General features: G+C 40.5%; 1 non-coding gene across 1 annotated transcript; it reads right to left on the minus strand.

The window, feature by feature from the left end:
• Positions 1-4,600: 4,600 nt before the first annotated feature.
• Positions 4,601-4,707, minus strand: LOC120938383. The gene has a single exon (XR_005749009.1). It is a non-coding gene; the product is annotated as a U6 spliceosomal RNA (small nuclear RNA).
• Positions 4,708-5,669: the final 962 nt, after the last annotated feature.

Raw genomic sequence — 5,669 nt, forward strand, 5'->3', positions numbered from 1 at the left:
CCTCTGTCCGCTGTCTCCTCCCTTTTCTGCCGGGTCCCCTCTCTCTCCATTTTTTCGGCATGGGGGTTCCCCTTAACCACTTGCTGCCCGCCATATAGCAAAATGATGGCGGCAAAGTGGTTTCAATATCCTGACTAGACGTCATATGCCCTAGACCACCAGGGATGCCAATCAGAAATAAATAATGGATGCCAATCAGTGCCCACAATGGATGCCAATCAGTGCCCACAATGGGCATCACTGATTGGCAGGCATTGTTGTTTGGTACTGATTGGCATCCATTAGTACAACACATTACAGTACATCAGTGCCACCTATCAGTGCCCATCTGTGCCAGCTATCGGTGCCTATCAATGCCTATTCATGCCACCTATCAGTGCTCATCCATGCCGCCTATCAGTGCCCATCCATGCCGCCTATCAGTGCCCAGCCGTGTCGCCTATCCATGCCCATCCATGCTGCCTATCCGTTCCCATCCATGCCATCTATCCGTGCCCATCCATGCCGACTATTGGTGCCCATCCGTGCTGCATATCAGTGTCAACTATTAGTGCCCATCAGTGCCGCATATTAGTGCCCATCATCAGTGCCCATCAATGCCACTGCATCAGTGCCACCTCATCGGTGCCCATCAGTGCCGCCTTATCAGTGCCCGTCAGTGCAGTACTATCAGTGCCCATCAGTGAAGGAGAAAACGTACTTATTTACGTTTTGTAACTAAAACAAAAAAAAGTTTCGGTCATTTTTTAGCAGAAAATAAAAATCCCAGAGGTGATCAAATACCACCAAAAGAAAGCTCTATTTGTGGGAACAAAATGATACACATTTCGTTTGGGTACAGTGTAGCATGACCGTGCAATTGTCATTCAAAGTGCAACAGTGCTGAAAGCTGAAAATTGGTCTGGGCAGGAGGGTGTATAAGTGCCCAGTATGGAAGTGGTTAAAAACCATGCCAGATCGAAGGACCTAGTACGGTCTTGGAGGGGAAACCCATGCCGTGTTTTTTTTTTGTTTGTTTTTTTGCATGGGGTTCCCCTTTAAGATCATAAGAGCACGAGTCGCATGCCAAAGTCGCATCAGTTAAGATAGCGATCCGACTTTGGTCCAACTTCAGTGATATTCGATGTGCTGAAGTAGGATCAAAGTCGGATCAAAGTAGCGCAGGGAGCATTTTCAAAGTTGGACTGACGTGTGTTGGACCAGTTAAGACAGCTCCCATTGGGAAACATTGATTTTCACACGTCATGCGATATGAGCTCCCAATGTCTGAGCGTTTGTCGTACCAGTGTGAACCCAGCCTCACGGACAAAAAGAGTATTGGTTGCAGTTGAGAAGTTATTTCAACAGGGTGAAGTAGTTGGAGGTTATGTCCGTGTAAAAAAATTGGATAAGTCTTTAAGTTGATAGTAACTGTACGCTGCATGAATATCCAGAACCTTGTTACTCAGCTGAAGGCAGTAGTTAAATAGGCCATTAATATAGTCCCAATCATCATGCAAAACGACATGCCATCATCCTTCTTTTGCAATTTAAAGGAGACCCTTCAGCTGAGTGTAGAACTAAGGTAAATTAAATAATTACACTGAAAGCAATTTATATTAAAATTTTATAAATGGAAAGTAATCTATGCATCTCATAAATAAATTCAGGAGTACATTAGAGCTCTTCCTACCAATTATTTTTTTTAATTCATTACGCCCTAAAATCCAGTCCGATGATGCCTGCTTTATCTGAGTGTTGATTGAAGTCAGTGAAGGGAAGTGTTCTTTTGTACACTGTCTGCAAGGTTGTTGACATTAATGCCTGGTACTAGACATGTGCATTCGTTTTCGTCCAAATACGTTTTTCATCCGAATTTCTGGTACTTTTGTTAGAGTTTTAACAAACGAAAACGAACGCACAGAATCCGAAATCCGAAAGATCCGACATAAAAAAAATATTATTTTTGTTTTCGTTGCTACAACAGTTGCTACAACAGTTCGATATAGATAGGAGATTCGACATGACGCTGACAATGGCAATCTGTGTCTATCGAACCTGAGGTCGAATGTGCCTAACCTAACTCTATTAGTCCAAGATTATTCTACATAGAAAGAAAAGATTCGACATATAGAGACAGTGTTGGGGTAGATCATTCGACATGAACGACGAAGATTCGACGAAGCAGCGAAAAACATACAAACGTTGAATCTGTCATTAAAGGCTTATGGTGTCTGTTGAAAGTGCTAAGAATATTCGATAAGCAGCTAAACTGTACGACGCCGCAATCATACATTTCCGGTCAAATGCTTGGCCCATAGGCTACAGAAGAATTTGAATGTTGGTTGACTAGTAATAATAACTCATAAATATAAGTATTACCAGTGTCATACAACATTAGAATTCTTCTATAGCTTGTAGGCGGAACATTCGACCTGAAATGTACGATCGCGGCATCGTACAGTTTTGCTGCTCCGTCGAATCTTCTTAGAACATTCGTCAGACATCATAAGTATTCAATGACAGATTCGACCTTGATTAATTCGGATTTTCGGAAGTATGCATTTTTTAACGAAACAAAATGAATAAACTAATTTCGGGAGTAACTAAATACATTTATTTTTCAGACGAAAATGAAATTCCGAAACGAAATGTTTTAGTGTGCATGTGTCTACCTGGTACTTACCATTGAGTTCTTGTTACAAACAGATTCTTTCTGCCCCTGCTTAATGGTCAGGGAGCCCCTCAAAGCTATAGATGTGGATGTCTTAAGCCCTGTACACACGATCGGATATCCGATGAAGCTGACTTTCATCAGTCTTGACTACACACCATCAGTCAAAAATCTGACCGTGCCAAAATGCGGTGAAGTACAACACTACAACGAGCCGAAAAAAATTAAGTTCAATGCTTCCGAACATGCGTCGACTTGATTCTGAGCATGCGTGGATTTTTCTCAGATGTTCCACACAGACTATCTGATTTTTCTATCGTTTTTTTTTTATCCATAGGAAAAATGTAAAACATGTTCTATTTTTTTACCGATGGAAAAAAGACCGATGGGGCCCACACACGATCGGTTTGTCCGATGAAAACAGTCCATCGGTCAGTTTTTATCGGACAAACCGATCGTGTGTACATGGCTTTACAGGAAGTAAAAGGAGAGAGTGGCCAGACACAAGCCAGGAGGTGCTGGAGGCTGATTTAGGTTTTGTATTTATCCTTCCAAGCTGAAAAGGGACAGTAGGCAAGTGTTACTGTCCCTTTTTTATTCTGAACGCCAGGCAGATATAAAAGATGATAATTAATTTAGCACTTTTTAAATGGAAGCAGTGTAAGTACCTCAATTTGATTTGTTTCCTCCCTTATGCAGTCCCTGTACAGCACTCAAACAGGAGGAAAAGGGCGCAATCAGTTGTGTTTCAGTGCAAACAGCATGTTGATAGAAGGAAAGAGCACAGTGACAGAGAGATGAGCATATCATTCTGCTGTTTCTCTTTTCACTGTCCAGTCACAAGTTGGGCATGGAGAATAGACCCGAAAGTGTTACTGAACTTCAGCAGAGAAAAATCAAGTCTCCTCCCCTGCCAGCCAGAGCTGCACTGTGTGGATGGGTTTCTCATGGACAAAAATACAAATCCTTTGGCATATAAACCAGTTCCCTTACACGTTTTTCATCTTTGTATTTAGCTATCGATCCTGAGTTGGGGGTTTAATAAAAATTACAGTTAAAAAACTCCCTCTACCCAAAGTGATATGGATACGCACATCTGTGTGTGTGTGTATATATATATATATATATATATATATATATATATATATATATATATATATATATATATTTAGGAAATAGCTAATTGAGCCCAATTTGGAAATTTTCACTTAGGTGTGTACTACTTTTTGTTGCCAGCGGTTTAGACCTTAAAGGGGTTGTAAAGGAAAGAAAATTGTTTCCCTAAATAGCTTCCTTTACCTTAGTGCAGTCCTCCTTCACTTACCTCATCCTTCCATTTTGCTTTTAAATGTCCTTATTTCTTCTGAGAAATCCTCACTTCCTGTTCTTCTGTCTGTAACTACACACAGTAATGTGAGGCTTTCTCCCTGATGTAGAGAAGGCCTCTTGAGGGGGCGAGCAGGAGGGTCAGGACACTCTCTACTTTGCAGATAGAGAAAGTAGCTGTGTGTTAGTGGGTGTCCTGACACTCCTGCTCGCCCCCTCCCCCCTCAGGAGGCTTTCTCCACACCAGGGAGAAAGCCTTGCATTACTGTGTGTAGTTACAGACAGAAGAACAGGAAGTGAGGATTTCTCAGAAGAAATAAGGACATTTAAAAGCAAAATGGAAGGATGAGGTAAGTGAAGGAGGACTGCACTAGGGTAAAGGAAGCTATTTAGGGAAAAAACATTTTTCCTTTACAACCTCTAATGCCCCCTTATAAAGCCCTATTCCTGGAGACTAGGGGGACTTCAAAGCCAAGACGCAAGGGCCTTTTCTAAAGTGAAGGGAGAATCATCACATATTCATTTTAACACACAATTACAGCTTCTGAAGCACCACTGGGAGCTTCTGTACGATACAATTAATGAAAGTAAATTGACAGCGCTTGCTTGTTATTTTTTATTTTTTTTATGAAAGGCTTCACAAATTTGAGTGTCATCCTTGCGCAGGGGCCATGCTAATCTTCTCTGTATCGTTCCAATTTTAGTATATGTGATGCCAAAGCGAGCTCCTTGCTTGTTATTTTGTTCTAATATTAAATAACTTTGGAATTTAACCACTTGCCCACCAGGTAAATTCTGGCACTTCTCTCCTTCATGTGAAAATCACAATTTTTTTGCTAGAAAATTAATCAGAACCCCCAAACATTATATATTTTTTTTAGCAGACATCCTAGGGAATAAAATGGCAGTCATTGCAATACTTTTTGTCACACCGTATTTGCGCAGCGGTCTTACAAGCGCACTTTTTTTGGATAAAAATCACTTTTTTGAATTAAAAAATAAGACAACAATACATTTTGCCCAATTTTTTTATATATTGTGAAAGATAATGTTACGCCGAGTAAAATGATACCCAACATGTCACGCTTAAAAATTGCGCCCGCTCGTGGCATGGCGTCAAACTTTTACCCTTAAAAATCTCGATAGGCGACGTTTAAAAAATTCTACAGGTTGCATTTTTTGAGTTGCAGAGTAGGTCTAGGGCTAGAATTATTGCTCTCGCTCTAACGATCGCGGCGATACCTCACTTGTGTGGTTTGAATACCGTTTTCATATGCGGGCGCTACTCGCGTATGCGTTTACTTCTGCGCGCGAGCTCGTCGGGACGGGGCGCTTTAAAAAATTTTTTTTTGGTTTTCTTATTTATTTTTATTTAGTTTTATAATTTTTTACACTGAAAAAAATAAAATAAAAAAAATTGATCACTTTTATTCCTATTACAAGGAATGTAAACATCCCTTGTAATAGAAAAAAGCATGACAGGTCCTCTTAAATATGAGATCTGGGGTCAAAAAGACCTCAGATCTCATAATTAGACTTAAATGCAAAAAAAAAAATAAAAAAAAAAAAATGTCATTTTTTCAAATGACAAAAAAAAAAATGTTTCTTTAAGAGGCTGGGCGGGACTGACGTTTTGACGTCACTTCCGCCCAGCAGAGCTATGAGGACGGGTGAAGGAGATTTCTCCTTC

Source organism: Rana temporaria, chromosome 4 (genome assembly GCF_905171775.1).
Source record: "Rana temporaria chromosome 4, aRanTem1.1, whole genome shotgun sequence".
Lineage (NCBI taxonomy): Eukaryota > Metazoa > Chordata > Amphibia > Anura > Ranidae > Rana > Rana temporaria.